Genomic DNA, 20392 nt, shown 5'->3' on the forward strand with positions numbered 1-20392 from the left:
AGTGTTTTAGTTAATTTTATGCAGTGCAGTACCTGTGCTGAATAATGAAAAGAATTTCAGTCTTTTATTGAGCAAAGATACCAGACTGTAAGATGTACAAAAATAATTTTTCCAGCTAATGACTTTCTTATAACTGGATAATAATTATTTCATTGCTGCCAGAACGCCATCACTCAGCACATTAAGCAGCATTTGGTGAGCAGTACAGTCATGAGAAATTCACACTCAGCACAGAACATATCTGTAGCAGCGGAGGGGATAAATGACCCACTTCATTATTTTAGCTTTTATTTTGCTGCAGTGTCGGGTCCTTTAACTAGGTCAAATAATTTTATGTTGTTTTGCTTTTTATTTACCATTCTGCATGATAACGTCCTTCACTGCTCCAAAAATTGTATGTTGCTAATATTTTGAAGGCTCCCTCATCTTTGGTCATTTATTTATTTTATTTTTTGTCAGATCCAGGTTTCACATGCATATGTTAGTACAGCTTATGTAAGTGACAGGCACGTATTTTGATTTTGTTAGAGATACAATGATGAGCCAAAACATTGTGACTACCAGCATAATAGCATGTTGATGAGCCAAAACATTGTGACCATCTGCATAATAGCATGTTGGTCTACCTTTGGAATGTAGTACAGCAGCAATTCTGCATGGCACAGATTCGACAAGTCCTTTGTTGATTTCCAGGTGTATGTACTACCTGATGCCTGAACATAGGTTGTCAATTCCCATAAATTACAAGCCATTGAACCGAGCAAGGTGGCACAGTGGTTAGCACACTGGACTCGCATTTGGGAGGAAGACTGTTGAATCCCGTCTCCGGCCATCCTGATTTAGGTTTTCCGTGATTTCCCTAAATCGCTTCAGGCAAATGCCGGGATGGTTCCATTGAAAGGGCACGGCCGATTTCCTTCCCCATCCTTCCCTCACCCGAGCTTGCGCTCCGTCTCTAATGACCTCATTGTCGACGGGACGTTAAACACTAATCTCCTCCTCCTCCTCCTCCTCCTCCTCCTCCTTCTCCTCCTCCTACAAGCCATTGGCTTGTCGGTGCAGAGGTGACACATAATAGAGTCCCACACATGTTCCATTGGGTTGCGATCAGGCAAATTTAGTACACGAGATATCAGTGAGAAGTCACTGTCGTGCTGCTCAAGCCAGTGTTGCACAGATCTGTTCTTATGACACAGACAGTTATGCTGTTGAAAGATGCCATTACCATTGGGGAAAATATCTTGGATGAAGGGGTGCATGTGGTCTGCAATAATGGTCAAGTAGTGCACAGCTATCAGTGTGCCTTCAATTACTATCATAGCCAGTGACACAGTGCATATTGCAAACAACCATTTGCTTGGATGGCAGCATACCTGGACATGACTATCAACTTAGTGTAACAAGATACATGATTCACCCAACCAGGTGACATGTTTCCATTGTTTGTGGTGTAATCTTGATTATCCTGAGCTCACTGCAATTGCAATTGACAATGATAATGGGTTAAACCAAAATTTATGGGTCATCTGCTGTAGAGCCCCACATTCAACAGTATGTTCTGAACAGTGTGCTCCAAAGCACTTGTGCATGTGCCAGCATTGTACTCTGCCATGAGATCTGCCACAGATCGCTGCCCACCTTGCTTTACAGAGTGGGCTGGTCTCCAACCTCCATGTTCTGTGATGATGTCTGGACATCCAACACATTTTCGCCTACTTGTGGTTTACCATCCTTCTACCATTTTCCATAGATGCTCACAACAGCAGCATGTGAACAGCCAATCAGCTTTTTCGTTTCTGAGATGCTTGTTCCCAGGCACTGGACTATAACAATCTGACCTTTGTCAGAGTCGCTTATGTTAGTAAATTTCTCTATTTGCAGCCCATATTATTCTAGAATGATTCCTTGTTTGTCTCACCTCTGTGTACATACTTCTCTTATCACATGACATACCCACAGTGCAACCAGGTGGCACCCAATCTCGCAGTGTTTGTAATGTTTCGGCTCATCAGTATATTTCTGCTGTTTTAAACATTTGACATGGCATAATGCATTTTATTTGGTTTTTCAATTGTGACTTTGATTTCAGCCTTTATGTTACTTGCTTTATTTAAAAATATTCTCTTGTACTTAAATTCATTTACTTGTTCAAGTATTTCAGTTTGAACACTTAAGTTAGCATTATTTTTTGGAGTACTTCTGTCCATAAACATTTCCAGTCCATTGATGCACATAATATTTCTGCTGGTTAATGTTTAGTTCCTGCATGATTACCTTAATTGTTATAGAAATATGTTGTTCTGCAAAAAGAAATTCTCCTGTGTAAATTATTATAGGCCTAGTGCCATTTTGGTTCCAAAGTAAAACCTAGGGTGTGTGTAGAGGAACAGAGCAATTATAAGGGATGTCTTTTATCAGCTGCTTCTATCATAAACTGTGACTTCAAGCTCAGTCTGATGAGATACATTTAGACAAACTGAATGGTGAACTTTACATTTCTTGCAAATGAGGAAATTGGTGGAATTCAGAATTTAAAATAAAAAAGATGGAACAAAATTGGTATCATTGAATAGAAACATGAAAATTATCTAAGATTTTTGGTGCATATGTTTTTTCTTTGTTGTGCTGAGTGAGCTATATAAAAATATTCCTGATACTGATAAGTTAAACAGTGCATATGGAAAGAAATAACAACTGAGATTGGACTGGAGCATGTTGTAGGCCAGTGAGCTGAAGTGATTGCATTCACGTGAAGAGAATGAGTTCCTAAACAGCTCCTCGAGCATATTTTGACACATATTCTATTGGGAAGAGACCCATCTGTCATCAAACAGAGATTGTGAAGAGTCTTCTCTTGTCCAGTACTCCGATGAAGTATTAATTGTGTTATGTTCATGACCTTGGGCTTGTTGACGATTATTGGTAAAGCTTTCATAGTCTGCTCTTCTGAAACCCACAGCGGAACGGAGATTGTACACCATCCTGAAATGTCCAACAAATAATACAGATGTGGTAGTAGTAACCACCTCAAATACAAACAGAATTCATTAGAACATTTACATTGACAGTGCGCTTTCTCTTTGGATAACGTGTGTACAAGCCTATATTTGTTTCTACCCTTATACCATTTGGCATAAATACATATTCTCTATAAGCGTCCCTAAACTGGCGCACTAAATCATGCAAATTAGGTTTATAGTACCACAGTTCTTCCAACACAGTAACAGCTGCAGTATAATTAATCCTGTTGCCATAAAAGGTAATAGCAAGTTCGTCAATCCTCTGCTGATTATTGGGAACAAGGAATGCGAGGCGTAGATCGTCCGAGTAATTTCAGATATGGCCCCAGTTGTATATTAAAGCTGATTTCCGTCTTCTACAATTTTGAACATCAAAACGACTAGATTTGATTACACTGGTCCGCTTTTAGTTAATAACTGGAGTCGTATTCATTTTATTGAGAAGTATTTTGATTCGTTTCATGCTAATCGTGTTGTAGTCGATTGACGGAGTGTCACTTGAATTATAATGGCTGGTATAACAAGACCTTTCAGTCCACGGAGGTTCGTAAGAAGCAATTATATTTATTTGGCAATACAAATATTGGCAAGTCAACTTTAGTGGAGAAGGTTTTGTCGAAAAAGCAGCATGTATATTTGCCATTTTGTTCTGAATTCGGATTTGGTGGCTATGATAGTCGTGTTCATAAAGTAATTGTTTTCTAAGAATTCGAGTGGTCTAGATGGCGTCAATATGCATCTGTAGTGAAGCATATTGTCGAAGGTCAACCAGCTACTGTCAGTGTAAAGAATAAACCTGGAATGGTTATTACTCATCGTGGCTTGGTTATATTTGTATCGAACGAGTTCAGTATTGGAGATGAAGCTTTAATTTCAAGACTTGAAGTTTTGTCATATTGTCCATTGTCGTTCGTTTGAGGATGAATTGGATGCGTCGGACGTGTCGGATGTGGAAGCTCCGGAGGAGGTTGTCTGTATATCGTCGGATGAGGATGTTCCGGAAATTTCGTGCTGCACACCCTCAGCATTGGATACGCCGACGGACGAATCTAACTAGGACCATATATGTAAATAAAATAGAAAGAAACTTCCACATGGGAAAAATATATTAAAAACAAAGATTCCAAGACTTACCAAGCGGGAAAGCGCCGGCAGACAGGCACATGAACAAAACACACAAACACACACACACAGAATTACTAGCTTTCGCAACCGATGGTTGCATCTTCAGGAAGGAGAGGGAAAGACGAAAGGATGTGGGTTTTAAGGGAGAGGGTAAGGAGTCATTCCAATCCCGGGAGCGGAAAGACTTCCCTTAGGGGAAAAAAAGGAGGACAGGTGTACACCTGTCGGTTGCGAAAGCTAGTAATTCTGTGTTTGTGTGTTTTGTTCATGTGCCTGTCTGCCGGCGCTTTTCCGCTTGGTAAGTCTTGGAATCTTTGTTTTTAATATATAGGACCATATATGGTCGCATGTGTAGGTGGCGCACTGAATTTACACAAACAGATGGTGTACGATTCAAGTATGGTAAAATGGCCGCCCTACCAAACATAAATTCAAGGCCCGATCGAACGTCTTCTAAAAACATCTTAACTTTGACCTTAACATAACAATGCAAATGCGTCAAATTACCTTGTGGAAAATGTTCCTCAGATATACAATACTCCAAAATAGACCAAATATAAAGAATAGTGTCAACAAAGTGTTGTTTGCCACCAGCAGAAGGAGCATCGACTGTAATAAGAAATGAATCGCTACTCTTTTTATACCCACGGCGGCGCGTAGCAGTTGCATCACCGTCTGGAACATGTCCAAGCCAGTCAGGCACGTCATGGCCTGCCGGCGACCTTGGAGTTGCGCAAGACCTAAATCGCGGAATCGCGCCACTAGTAATACTAGGTGGCGGCGATTGACTTTCTAATGAGGCTCCCACAGGGTTTTCACTCGAAGCTCGTGCCCCTTCAGCTCCGAATAGGTAAGCTGGCATGGTCTATAACGACCTTGCCTAAAATCGAATACCTGTTTGCACACCGTATACCGTGTGGCATAAATACATATTCTCTATAAGTGTCCCTAAATTGACGAATTAAATCATCCAAGTTAGGCTTATAATGCCACAGTTCTTCCAAAACAATAACAGCTGCTGAATAATTAATCCTGTTGCCATAAAATGTAATAGCAAGCTCATCAATCTTCTGTTGATTATTAGGAACAAGGAAGGTGAGGCGTAGATCGTCCGGGTAATTTCTGATATGGTCCCAGTTGGCATAAAAAACTTCAACACAGACATTAGCTGTAAACAAATACTTTCATTCAGAATGTTACATTCCCTTTCCTTTTACAAAATGTATATAAACTCTATTTCTTAAAATAAATGTGACATATCTAACTTCACTTTGAACATTATCATTTTTCTCAGGTTCATCACCAGCAATTTGCAGTCCAAGATAGAATGGATTAGTACCTTGAAACAAGCAATTCTTTACTTTACATTCCTTTTCTGAATCTGTATATGACTTTACTTTCGTTATATCAGCACTTTGCTCAGACTTAGGATATGTAAAAAACTTAAATCTATTCCTTCTATTATATTTACGCCAGGGTACACCAGATGCCCACTTCATTTAATCATTTTTGCTTGAGATGCAGAAAGATATTTCCTGTTGGGTATTGGAATGCTGTGTGTTGTAGTTAGACTACACTTGGAATATTCGAGCATCAGTTCATTCATTTTCTGCTCATCATAATCCTTTAATATTCTGCAGATAAATGTTAACTTCTTAAATATGACATTCAGTACAACCTCAGTAGTTACTGTCCGTCTTACAGATAATGTTAGTTTAAGATCGACATTGTCAGGTAATTGCCTTTTTCATCTAGAACACGTAACTCCACACTGAAATATTTGCTTCAAATTTTAGAAAATACCCAGCAGGAACATATAGCTCCATGCTGATTCTGTAGCAATAACACTATTCCATTATGATCTGTTTGTAAAATTTTTGTCATAATATTCTTTGAAGAATTTCACCACACCTGTACCAATGTAGGAATGTCCTTTTAGCTGAGTCAGTGGTAATGTAATATATATTCTGTTGGGTGTGTTAGCTAATGTTACATATCTTGCTTATGTTGAAGATTCCACTTGAACAAATTTTATATCTTAGCTACTATTCTTGCATTAATAGTATCTCAATCATTGCATAATGTTGTCCTTTTTGTTAGTGAAACTGTGCTGTGTTTGATACTTCTGCTTACATTCTTTTAGTTTATGCATAGAAAGTGAGATTTTAGTGGCTGTCATTTAGATTCTTGATGTGTCAGTAGTTGAAGTGACCAGTAATGACAATCAGACATCCACAAAAAGGTAATGCATTAATAAGTTCATTTAGAATTTGTACTGTTAGCAACTGAGGTTTTCAAAACTTTAAAGTACTCTAAGGTCCTTCTGTTTTGCTGAATTACATATGTTGGGAGTAATGTTCTTGATGGGAACAAATGGCCTTGAATGCTGATACAATCTGATATGTCATTGACACCTAGTAATGTTTAGTAGAGTCGTGCTATGTTGATATGATTTCCTCACTTCAATCTTGTGTACTAGGGTTGATGTGAGTATGAAGATTAACTGAGCCTGGAGTGCAGCTGCTTAAAAAAAAATGTGCCAGCCACTCAGAGTCGCAGGCAGTGAGGTCATGTGATTTTGGCGCCCTATAGTGGCATGCGTGCATGATATCTCTAATTGGAGGCAGCAAGTGAGGAAAGAACGAACTTGCACAGTGCTGCACTGGCGAGAAATGTAGATATGCCATCTCCTGCGTAACTGTGAGTGGCACACCAGGTGCGGTCAATAAAGATGCCATTGATTCCACAACTTCACAAATATTGCTGGCTTCAGAGTTTTAAATAATTCATAATACCATGAGATCAACATATAGTATCTTAGAAAATTAGTTTTTCATGGACTATGTGCTTGACAGTACTGTCTAGTCATATTCTTTTACCCATTTGATAGTGAGTAAGGGTGGCACGTCAGTTCTTCAGTAGTAAGGGTCACAATAACCCATACTTTTTTAGGCATAAATAACAAGTGAAGTTATATCCAAGGTAGGTTTGACTGTTTAGGCACATACAAAAACAGCAAACCCTATTTTATTAGCAGAATACACTGTGAACAGGGCAGGAGCCGTGCTGAACAAAGATTTGCAGGAGCCGTGCTGAACAAAGATTTGCAATAGTGTTGCCATTCTTGTCCCTGTTATTGCTACTGTCATTTCAGAAGTCAGTTAGTCCCATGCTCTGTCTGTTGAACATTTGACACAGTGTGGGATTTCACATTGCTGACCTGAGCAAGATTCTAGTAGAATTGGTTTGCCATTACCTTCCTCTGGACTTTTAAGTAGCATTGAGTAATTTATCTGTATTGTGATCTTGGGATGAGTGTGCAGTGTATTGTAATGTTGTGTTTGTGGTGTGTGTTAGAAACGGGGATGGGTGCCAGCTGTAACACAATATGAGCATATAGTCTGCTCTTCAATAGAATCAAAAGAGCCACCAATTTTCTCATCTCCATCTAATAGACAGAGTCACATGCTCCCTCTCCTATAATTACTGTGGAGAGGTGGACTAGTGATGCTGACACTTGAACACCCAACTGGCCACTGCAGCTGTTTCGCTCTCACAGACATAGCTGAGTGCAGTCGTGGGCAAGGATATAACATACAATTGACTGAAAGCTGACCAAAGACTGACATGCTACTTTGTGTTTATGTTGTTATAATAAGTTACTGATAAGTTTCGTTGCTAGAATTTTAAGTAGTGTTGCTTATGCACGGTAACAGTTGTGATTTATCAATAGATTCCTCATTTTACAGGACTGACTCAGTCCCAGTTTTACAGGTCTTGCTTGTTTTTTCCTGTGACTGAAAGTCAGAAATGACTTGGTAACAACTTTCCTGATACTGAGTACATTCAGTGAAATTTAACATGATAGCTATTAATTATTTCAGGAAATAGCTTCAAAGCATGCTGTAAATAATAACTCCAGGAGAGAACTGCATTGTAAATGGATGTTTCCACATACAGTTTAAATGCCTTATTTGGCAATGATTCAATTTTTTTTTGTGAGTGAAAAATGCGGAATTCTACGTAACCTACATGGGGTAATGTGTAATCTCATAATGCCACATTTCCTGACATGCTATAGCAATAAATTATAATTCAAAATAAGCTTTTTTGAGATTGTGTTCAGAATATTAAATCCAGAAACTCTCAAAATTACGTTTAGTTTGCAAGAAGCAAAAATGTGTTAAATACGCCAAATTGGGTAAATCCAAAATTTTGGACATGTACACTTGCACCATCAGCTAACTGGAATACAGCAAAGTTATGTGAAGTCAGAGCTCACCCTCTAGCATGAAGAAAAACTAAAAATATGCTACAATTACAATTTTTATTACACTTCTCAAAACAAATGAATATCATTCATTTAGCATTTCATTGTTAGTGGATCACTTCTGGTAACTGAATAGGTGTTGTCATTTCAACAAACTATCTTTATGAAGCTTCCTGCTAGATTGAAACTGTGTGCCGGATCAAGAATCGAACTCGGGACCCTTGCGGACAAGTGCTCTACCGTTTGAGCTACCCAAACATGACTCATGCCCCATCCTCATAGCTTTACTTCCCCCAGTACCTTGTCTCCTGGTTTCGTGCAGGAGACCTTCTGTGAAGTTTGGAATGACGAGGTACTGGCAGAAGTAAAACTGTGAGGACAGGGCATGAGTCATGCTTTGGTAGCTCAAACAGTACAGCATTTGCCCACAAAAGGCAAATGTCCTAAGTTCGAGTCTCGGTCCGGCACACAGTCTTAATCTGCCAGGAAGTTTCATATCAGTGCACACATTCTGGGAACTATCAGTCTATTGTACATCTTGTGAACCTAACTACACTATAGCATGGTAACATACATTGCGCAGTCCTGTCTTCACAAAGGTTGGAAAAGCATGTCAATAGTTGACTGTTTCTTTTGTCCTAATTTTAATATTGTATTTTCCATCTTGGTTAACATGTTCATCACTTCTCCAAGGACTCAAAACCTCAAAACATGATGCTTAAGTGTGTCCATTACTTCAGTAGCTTTTGACATTGAAGAAAACAGTAAATGTCCTGGTTCATCCTGATCATCACTTTCCTCTTGTTTCTCTGCCACAAGTTCCTTGAACATTTCGTCAGTTTTCATGAGCTGACAGACAGCAACACCTTTATCATAATCAACATATTCATCGAAGGTAAGACAGTTTTATTTTTGCCCCATTATTTTCTGTCATTGTTCAGCTGCAATTACTTTTTTTTTCTGGCATGATGTCTTCTGTAAGCACTGGTGTCTGATGAAAGCCAGCCTTCTTGAAGCAGTTTGTAGTTGTGCTTACTTGCACGGAATCCCAGGAACTTCTTACAAGATGCTTAGTGTCCAAGATTGTGGCTTTTCTCATTGTAGAGGGAGGGGGGGGGGGGGGACACAAGAGAAAGCCAGCCTCTCTCTGTACAGGAATCTTCTTATATTATTGTTCCAGGCATTTTATAATATATTATGTAGATATGATGTATCTTGCGGATTCGCTGTACACTGGTCAATAGACAAGATGCTTTTTCTATTGGCAACACCGCATCCCAGTCACAGAAGAATTGTTCGAAAATAGTTGTTGCTACTCATTCACTTGTATTAGCTGTACGTTGACCAGGAAATATCCGTTTCATTTTTGAAGCGTTGTGAACTCTTCACCTTCCAGTTATTAGTGACATCAACTTTTCTGTTCCACTTTTGTTACAACAAAATGAAACACTTAGCATCTCTCTATTAGGTTTTCCACTGTGTCATTTCTCTCCTGTAAGCTCCAGAGTTTTGAAAGGCAGATGGTAAAAAATAAGTCCTTTTCATCTGCATTAAAAACATCTTTTGATACAGTATCTTTTTATGACTGATGGAAGTGTATTTCTCCACGACTTAACATTGCATCCAACCTCACTTCAAAAGCATTTGTGCACAAAATTGTGCATGTTCTTGAAACTTTCGATCCAACCATTTGCTGCCTTAAAATCTGCAAGGCCAAATATGTTGCCTTAGCATGAACCACTGTACTGTTAACTGGTACGTTCAGAGCACAAGCTCGTTTTATCCACTTTAGTAGCACGTTTTCCAGTTCTGGAAACTGACCAACACACACTCAGTGTTGTTAGCCATTTCCTCTTTCAAACATTCTGCTTCAATTGTTTTTTGTTTGCTCACTATTGTGTTTAAAGTTGATTAAGGTATATTCAGTTTCCATGTACACATATTACAAAAAAAAAAAAATTTCATCACCTCGGTTCCAAGAGTTCCTGAACCTGTACAGAAAATAGGAATAGCGATCAACATAAACATCATTTCCGCCCTTTTTATTGCTCATGAAAACCACAAATTTCATATTATACCACCACACAGCGAGACCTTCAGAGGTGGTGGTTCAGATTGCTGTACACACTGGTACCTCTAATACCCAGTAGCACGTCTTCTTGCATTAATGTATGCCTGTATTCATCGTGGCATACTATCCACATGTTCATCAAGGTACTGGTGGTCCAGATTGTCCCACTCCTCAATGGTGATTCAGCGTAGATCGCTCAGAGTGGTTGGTGGGTCATATCATCCATAAGTAACCCTTTTCTATCTATCCCAGGCATGTTCAGTAGGGTTAATCTCTTAGACGAATGCTTTGCCAATATGCTGCTGATGTGGTTGCTCTATCATTTGGAGGATGGCATCACATATCATACAGCCATTACAGCGCCTTCCATGGCCATCAGCGGCATACGCCGGCCCCACATAATGCCATCCCAAAACAGGAGGGAACCTCCACATTGCTGCACTCACTAGACAGTGTGTCTAAGGCATTTATGCCCCCAGGGGCTCAGCATTCATTTGCTGGGTACGGGCTTGGCGACCCCGGGGTTCCTGAGCTGGGGACTGGTAAGCGCCGCCAGTCCCCCATCACCGTAAGCTCTGGGCATGCTTCAACGACCACCGTGCGGCACGGCGGTGGTATGTTGTGTGTCTCAGGGAGTGGGGATCTTGGCTTGGCCGCCTGGATTGCGAGGATGGAATAAACCTCTATAAGCAACCCCTCAATCTCAAGGTGTGCTGCGTGCCGATGAGATGCATGGCTGTTGAGGTGGAACAGTCGTTAGCGGGCAACCTCTGGGGAACCTGCCGCACCTCAGTTGTATAAGGCTTACCTAGGCACGCGGGGCTCTGTCTAGGTGGACTCTTAGTTCCCTAGCTGCTCGTGGGACTGAGATGGAACCCTCGAACTTTTCTTCTTCTCCTCCCAGCGGAGAGGGTGGGCCGCTGGTAGGTTCTAACACCCAATCTAACAAGAGGGCTCGTGTAGCCAGTTCTCCCGATTCAGGTAGTCGTAACAGAATGCATGCTGCTTCGCCGAATGTTTTTCTTGTAATTAAAAGAAAAGATGGGAGTTTCGCGAAAGTTTCACCATTTTATATCCAGAAGGGCTTAGAAGGCATTGCTGGCGCTCTAAAATCTGTAAAGCACTTGCAAAATGGCACCTTGTTGGTTGAAACATCTAGCTTCCAGCAAGCCCAGAACCTTCAGAAGGCGCAATTTCTTGGGGAGTTTGTGATAGAGACTGAATTTCACAACACCTTGAACTACAGCAAGGGTGTTGTGACTTGCAGAGATCTCGTTGACATTCCCCAAGACGAACTGAAGGCTGAATGGTCCCGGGAAGGAATTGTTGACGTGCAACACATTATGAAACGGGTGGATGGTACTCTCGTAAAGACTGACTCGTTTATCCTTACATTTAACACCACCAAATTGCCAGAGCATGTGAAGGCCGGTTTCCTTCGTCTCAGTATACGGCCTTATTACCCCAACCCCATGCGGTGTTTTAAATGCCAACACTTTGGACACACTACTCCCAGCTGTAGAGGGGAAGCCACTTGCGGGAAATGTGGTAAAGCCGCCCATGAGGGAGTTGGCTGCTCCACTCCTCCCAGGGGATCACCCTGTGTGGAGTAGGGACTGCAGAGTTTTCCTTGAGGAACGGAAGATCCAGGAACTTAAAACTACAAAACGCCTCTCGTATGGTGAGGCGAAGAAAATTTACAAGTCCATGCAGCCGCCCACGTTTGCTGCTTCCTTTTCTTCCGTTCTCAAACAGCCAGTGTTGAAATCCGATGCCACTACACAAACGGAGATTGCTACTGCACCTCCTAGCACGGCAATGCCCCCTGTGCTTGTGTTTACAGGAAACGCATTTCAAACCATCTCATGCTCCTGTACTAAGGGACTATACGTTTTATCGCAAAGATGACCTGACTGGAGAAAGGGCCAAAGGCGGAGTCGCTGTGTTTGTCAATAATGACCACCACTCCTCTGCTATCCCCCTGGATACTGACCTACAAGCAGTTGCAGTTGAAATTTATTCACCTCGGAGGCTTACCGTTTGCTCCCTTTATTTACCCCCTCTGGATGCAATGACCTTAGACGCTCTCACAGATCTTATCGACCAACTCCCCCGCCCATTTCTCCTCCTGGGAGACTTCAATGCCCATAATGTCCTGTGGGGCTCGACTTCTATTTGCGCTCGAGGTCGAATTTTGGAGAGCCTCCTAACATCTCAAATGTTGTGCATCCTCAACACAGGTACTCCGACTCATTTCTCTCCTGCTACAGGGTCATTCTCGGCCATTGACCTATCTTTCTGCTCTCCAACCCTCACAGACTCTGTTCACTGGGAGGTCATTGACGACCTTCATTCCAGCGATCACTTCCCTATCCGCATTTATCTCCTGGATGGTGTATTGCTGGAGCAGCGGTCACCATCGTGGATAATTGGCAGGGCTAACTGGCCACTGTTCACTCGGTTGGCTGTCTTTGACCGCCACAATAGCATCCAAGAATGGGTGGATCACATCACGCTTGTGATCCATCATGCTGCTGACCTGTCCATACCACAGTCTTCTGGCACTCTTAAGCGGCACCTTGTGCCTTGGTGGACAGAAGAGTGCCGTTCAGCCATCCGGGACAGGCGTGCGTCTCTTTGCCGATATAAATGCCGTCCAACAGCGGTCAGTCTTACCGCCTTTCGAATCGCGAAAGCCAGGGCACGCCGTGTCATTAAAGAGAGCAAGAAAAGGTCATGGCAGGCGTTCCTGGACTCCATCAATCGTTCCACTTGTTCCACAAAAATATGGGAAGCCATCCGGCGGATTTCCGGTAAACATAGCCGTTTACCAATAGCTGCTGTCCTGAACCAGGGATGCCACTGCAAATAAGGATCCAGCGTTTCGTCGCTACCGTGCGACTGTCGAAAGAGCGAACTTGGACTTTTGGTCCAACAGTTTTGAGGCGTACAACTCCCCTTTCTCCATGTGGGAACTTGAATCGGCTCTTAGTGAGACTTCTGACACTGCACCAGGTTACGACCGCATCCGGTACTCCATGCTTCGACATCTGCCAGCGGCGTCAAAGGAAATCCTCCTCGAATGTTTTAATCTCATATGGCAGACAGGAGTGTTCCCCACCTCGTGGCGGGAGGCAATCCTCATCCCTCTCCTCAAACCAGGAAAGGACCGCACATGTCCCAGTAGTTATCGTAGTATCTCCTTGACAAGCTGTGTTGGAAAGACCCTGGAACGGATGGTTAACTGGCGTCTGGTCTGGCTTTCAGTGTGGATTCCGAAAATTTCGGTCCACGGTCGACAACATGACCCTTCTAGAGACGGCTATTCAGCAGGCTTATCTCCGTCGGCATCACTGTATTGGTATCTTCTTTGATATCAGTAAGGCATATGATACTACTTGGAGATACTGTATTCTTGCACAACTGCATCAATGGGGCTTTCGTGGCCGCCTCCCGATTTTCATTCGGTCTTTCCTGTCTCAGCGGTTTTTTCGGACACACACTGTCTGATCGCTTTGAGCAAGAGAACGGTGTCCCCCAGAGCAGCGTTACCCTCTTTGCCATAGCCATCAACAGTATAACGTCTACAGTGAGGAGTCCAGTACAGTGCTCCTTATTTGTGGACGACTTTGCTGTTTTCTGTTCCTCCTCCAGTGTTGCAACCGTGAGCTGTCAGTTGCAGCTAACAGTGCGGTGGTTAGAGGAGTGGGCTGCAACGTCGGGTTTTCGGTTCTCTGCCGATAAGTGTGTTTGTGTTCATTTTAATCATTCTCGTCGTCTTTTTACTCTGCCTGCCTTGCATATGGGGGATATTGTCCTACATTTTAGAGACAAAGTGCGATTTCTGGGCCTAAGTTTTGACTCCAGGTTGTCATGGCTGCCACACGTACGTGACTTGAAAGCCAGAACCCTGAAGGCACTCAACATCCTCAAGTGCCTCAGCCACAGGTCTTGGGGAGCGGACAGGGCGCGTCTCCTTCAGTTTTACCGAGCTTTCGTGCGTTCACAGTTGGACTATGGGTGCCCAGTATATGGGTCAGCGAGGCCTTCTTATTTGCAGATCCTTGACGCTGTTCACCATGCTGGGATTCAACTGGCCACGGGTGCTTATCGGACCAGTCCCATACCCAGCCTCTGTGCTGAGGCTGGGGAACCGCCACTTACCATCCGGCGGCAGCTCCTGCTGGTGCGCCAGGCTTGTAAGTTTCTTGCAGCTCCCAGCTCGCCCGCTCACCATCTTGTTGCCCATCCACCTCTGGATCGCCTTTTTTCCCACCGTCCCCAGGCTACGTTGCCGTTTGGGATCCGTGTGCAACGTGTACTAGAGTCCCTCGGTGTGGAGTCTGTCCAACCCCAAATCCAGGGTTTTAACCGCCTGCCACCCTGGTTACTGAAGAGGCCCAGAGAGATTTTAGATTTATTGCAGTACAAGAGAGATTGCAATCCTGCCACCGTTTTTAATGCAGCATTTTCTGCCATTTTATCTGAGCACCACGACTATGTAGCTGTTTTTACGGATGGGTCGAAACAAGGGGATTCTGTTGGTTGCTCAGTTGTTTTTCCAGATCGTGTCTTCAAGGTCCGCCTGCCTCAGACTTTCGCCGTCATTGATGCAGAATTGTCTGCGATCTTGCGGGCACTGGAGCACATGACACATTCTTCCTCTCCTAAATTTCTTGTCTGTTCCGATTCACTCAGTGCCCTTCACTTATTGCAACGTTTGTATCCTGCAGACAAAACTGTCCAGACCATCCAGGATGTCCTCCTCCGACTACAGCGACTGGGGAAGGTTGTAGCTTTCTGCTGGGTTCCGGGGCATGTCGGCATTGCTGGGAATGAAAGGGCAGATCTTGCCTCCAAGGAGGCGTGTCTCGCCCCACAAGTATCTCAATGTGCTATCCCCTCGCACGCACTCACCTCGCTGTTGAGCTCACGGGTTATGCGTCGGTGGGAGGATGAGTGGCTGGAAGTGACTGACAATAAGCTCCGTATAGTCAAGCCTACAACGCGTGTATGGTGTACTCCCTTTCAGCCCCATCGACGGGACGAGGTTCTCCTCACTCGGCTTCGAATAGGCCACAGCCCTATGACGCATGGCTACCTGCTCAGGCGAGAGGACCCTCCAATGTGTGGTGCTTGCGGCGTCCAGGTCACTGTGCGCCACGTCTTATTCGATTGCGTTTTATTTTCTGACCAGCGGACCGCAGCTGACTTGCCAGCGGACCTGCCATCTCTTTTAGGCAACACTCGGATGAATGTGGCTAAAGTTTTAAAGTTCTGTGACATGTCAAATGTTTTTACAAAGATTTTAGGGAGAGGATTTTAATTTGCTCACTGTGTGACAAGCTAGCCCATATTTTTGTAAGTGGGCAGCCAATAACAATTTCCTGTGACATTCTTGTTGCTATGTTTCCCCTTTCCTTAGGTTTTACTTTCTTTAGCATTTTCCTTCTTTTCCTGCTTTCTTTGAGTGTGTGCTTTAGTTTTCTTAGGTCTGTCCACGTTCGTTGCTTTTAATGTGTGTCAGGGCGCTGATGACCTCGATGTTGAGCGCCCATAAGCCCCAACACACCACACCACCACATCTAAGGCATTTATCCTGACCAGGTTGCCTCCAAACACGTCTCCAACGATTGTCTGGTTGAAGGCATATGCGACACTCATCGGTGAAGAGAACGTGATGCCTATCTTGAGTAGTCCACTGCACTGCATGGTGTCTTGGTTGCAAAGAAGGACCTCGCCATGGATGTTGGGAGTGAAGTTGTGCATCATGCAGCCTATTGTGTGCACAGTTTGACTAGTAACACAATGTCTTGTGGCTGCATGAAAATCATTATTCAACATGGTGGCGTTGCTGTCAGTGTTCCTCCGAGCCATAATACATAGGTAGCGTTCCTGTCTGAATTACACACTATTCAAACAATGTAAACTTCAGATAAGAATATCAACAATTTAAGGAAAAAGATGATTCATACTCACCATCAAGATGATGTGTTGAGTTGCAGATAGGCACAATGAAAAGATTCTTACACGTTCGGCCAAAGCCTTCTTCAGAAAAGGAAACCAACACACCATTCACACAAGCAAGCACACCTCACACACATATGACTGCCAACACTGGCAGTGGAACAGAATGCAACTGTTATATTGAATGGAAGCAGCAATCTGGAGGGGGTGGGGAAGAGGAAGGGATATCAGGGTACATGTGGGGGGAAAGGAGAGCACTGCATGCCAACAAGACCACCACAAGGGACAGCATCAGGAGGCTAAGGGAAAGGGGGGGGGGTGAAAAAGGAGAGGGGCAGATAAGGGGAAAGACAGGTGGGTGCGGTGGCAGAGAACAGCATACAAAGATGGTGAGGGGACATGAACAGGGAGGAGGTGATTGGATACAGAGTGTGTGGGGACAGTGGGTTTCCATTGGTTACAGACAGGATTCTTATGGGAGCAGAAAACATACTTTAAGGACAACTCACTTCAGTGTAGTTCAGAAAATCTGGTTGTGGAGGGGAGGATACAGATGGACCAGGTTGTGAAGTAGCCATTGAAATCAAGCATGTTATGTTCTGCTGAATGTTGTGCCAAAAGGTGGTCTACTTTGCTCTTGGCCACAGTTTGGCAGTAGCCTTTTATCCCAGTGGACAGCTGATTGGTAATCATACCAACATAAAAGCTGTGCGGTGATTGCAGTAGACCTGGGATGGGATGAATGGTTTTATAAGTGGACCAGCCTTTGATAGGGTAGAATAAGCCTACAGCATGACTGGAATAGCAAGTGTGGGGTGGGTGGACTGGGCAGATCTTGCATGTGGGTCTTTCACAGGGATATGATCACTGTGGCAAGGGGTTGGGACTGCAAGTGGCACAGGGATGGACTAGGATGTTGTGGGGGTTGGGTGGATTATGGAACACGACTTCAGGAGGGTTGGGAAGGATCTAGGGTAGGATCTCTCTTTGTTCAGGACATTATTATAGGTTATCAAAGCCTTGACAAAGATTATAGGTTATCAACGCCTTGACAAAGAATGTGGTTCAGTTGTTTTCGTCTAGTTTGGTATTGGATGACAAAAGGGGCACTCCTCTGTAGCTGGTTCTTGGGGATGGTGGGAAGATTGAGGGTGTGTAGGGAAATGGCACAAGAAACCTCTTGGTAGACCAGGTCTGGGGGTAGTGCCTGTCCGTGAAGGATCTTGTGAGAACCTCAGCATACTGGGAATGGAGTTCTTGTCATTAGGGATTTTTTGATACCAAAGGTATGACAGGTACTGGGCAACAGAGTTGTTATCACTGCAGATACACTGTCCACAGGTGGCCAGGCTGTATATGGGAGGCATTTTTTGGCGTGGAAGGGATGACAGGTGTCAAAATGCAGATGTGGGTGGTGGATTTAGTTTGGACAGAGGTGTGGATGGAGCCATCAGAGAGGTGGTGGTCAACATACAGGAAGGGTAGCATGCTGAGTTGAGGAGGGCCGAGTGAAGTGGTTAGGAGAGAAAGTGTTGAGGTTGTGAAGGAATGAGCATATGATATCTTGACTATGAGTTGCTATCATGAAGATATCATCAGTGAACCTGAATCAGACCAGAGGTTTGGCATACTGGGAGGCCAGGAGTGTCTCCTCTAGATGTCCACAAACAGGTTGGCATAGGAGGGTGCCATATTGGTGCATGTGCCATATTGGTGCCTGTAAATGTGCCGCAGATTTGTTTGTTTTCCTTCCCTTCAAAGGAGAAGTAGTTGTGTGTTAGATTAAAGTTATTAAGGTGTATGAGATTTGAGGTAATAGGTTTAGAATCTGAAGGACATTGGGAAACGTAGTGTTCATTAGCAACAAGACTGTGATCATTAGGAATGTTGGTGTAAAACGAAGTGATATCAGCAGTGACGAGTAAGGATCTAGGAGGAAAGGATGGTTGGAGGTATTGGTCAGTTGGGGCTGAAGTTCTTTCATAGGGGGCACAATAACCAGCTACATTGGTGTGTCCGTGATAGTTGGATTTATGGATTTTAGGCAGCACATAGAAGGTGGATGTGTGGGATGTCATGGGGGTGAGGAGGGAAATGGATTCAGGGGAGAGGTTCTGGAAAGTTCCTAAGGCACTAATCAGGCATTGGACATTATGTTGGACTTCAGTGATGGGCTCACTCTGGCAGAGTTTATAGGTGGAATAGTCAGATAATTGGCTGACACTTTCCGCCAATTCATAATGACAGTGTTGGCAGTTAGGATGATTAGGTCTTGATTTGTTTTTATGTTGTATAAGGCTGTCCTTTGTTCTGCTGAAAGGTTGGTAGTGTTGGGAAGGGAACTCTGGTAGGTTGGTGATACAAAGTTGGGGGTAGGAAATCCTGGATGGTGACTGGGGAGGGTATCACAGTTGGATGGTCATATAAACTGGAAAAGAGAGCGGTAAATTTTGGCATCAGGTTGGCTTTGGTTGGAGGGATTGGTGGCAAAGAAGTGTACCCACTGCAGGGATGAAGAGAAGGAGAGTAGACCTTTGGCATGTCCAGCATGGTTAAATTTGGGTGTAGGGCTAAAGGTGAGTCTTGTGGATAGGACTGAAAGTTCTGTGGGGCTGAGGGTTTGAGGGAAAGGTTAAGAACTGTGTGTCGCGAATATTTGTGTCCTGGATTTGGTGGAATGTTGATAGGGGGTTTTGGGTAATGTGGCAAGTTGTAAATGTCAGCTAGACAGGATCTGAGTACTATATGGAATTCATGAGGAGGAACGCTGTGGGTATCCTAGGGGTTGGATAGTGGTGCCCCAAGGCAGCTGTAGGATTTCAGTAGGTGCTAGAGAGCAAGTGATTGAAATTTAGAGATGCATACATTACATATATGCAGCAAGGATTGCACAGGAGCAGTATCTGCAGAGGGAGCAGAGGTTGTTTTGGGATGGCTGTGCCATGGACATATATTTTTGCAGTACCAGGCAAAGGGCCAAGGACTGGCAGACTGAAAAGGTGAAGGTTATTGTGAAGCAGAGATGGGATCGAGAGAAAGGAATCATAATGCTTAGGCCATTGTGGGGAGGGGGGGGGGGGGGGGAGATCTCATGGTTTAGGTGGCATTTAAGAAACAGGATGTGGGACTGGGTTAATGATGTGAACATGGGCAAATCAAGGTGTTGGATGGCTGTTAGGGGAATTGGATAAGAGAAAAGACACACAAAAATGTGTAAAGCCACACAAAAAAACACACACACAGATAAGTAAAAGCACATAGCAATATGCACATATACATAAAAATTTGGCGCAAATGCTTGAAACCACATGAAAATATGAACAAATTAGTTAAAAACATACAAAAACTGAAAGAAAAGTAATGGATGAGTATGAGAGCATGCGTGTGTTTGGATAAAGGAAGAGAAGGGGAAGGAGGATCACAGTTCATGTGGAATAGGTGGTGTGGTAAATTAAACACAAAACTATGGAGGATGAGGGAGGAAACGGGATCAATAGGAATAAATATAGTTATTGGAGGGAAGAATTTTGGGGCATGAGATAGTGCAACAATAATCTTGTGCATTCATGTAGCTGTGTATTATACGCAGACAAGGTCATTGATACAGTGTGGTTCGGAAGTCAGAGCATGTGGGGTATGAGGCAATGAGTAAACACAGAAAAGAAGAGAAAGAATTGACACTGAGAAAGTAATACTTCAGAGAGGAGTAATAGTAGTAGTAAAGGAAAATATCAGAGGGATGTAGGATGCAAGAAAAGCTGATAGTTAAAATCAAACAATGGAAACTCCAGGTTGGAATATCATCAGTACAAGAAAAAATATTGTTACTCACTGTAAAGATGAAACGTTGAGTGATGTCTGGACCTCCACATCTGGAGAGCAAGGGGTTCAATTTTAGAGATGTGATTTATGTAGCAGGGATTGCACAGTCGCAGTATC

At 43.4% G+C, this 20392-nt stretch overlaps 1 protein-coding gene across 1 annotated transcript in view; it reads left to right on the plus strand.

Annotated features, from left to right (window-relative positions):
- Window positions 1-20392, plus strand: part of LOC126298361 (dnaJ homolog subfamily C member 2-like) — a 195450-nt gene that overhangs the window by 162083 nt on the left and 12975 nt on the right. The gene's annotated exons all lie outside the window — the stretch shown is intronic.

This window comes from Schistocerca gregaria, chromosome X, assembly GCF_023897955.1.
Source record: "Schistocerca gregaria isolate iqSchGreg1 chromosome X, iqSchGreg1.2, whole genome shotgun sequence".
NCBI lineage: Eukaryota > Metazoa > Arthropoda > Insecta > Orthoptera > Acrididae > Schistocerca > Schistocerca gregaria.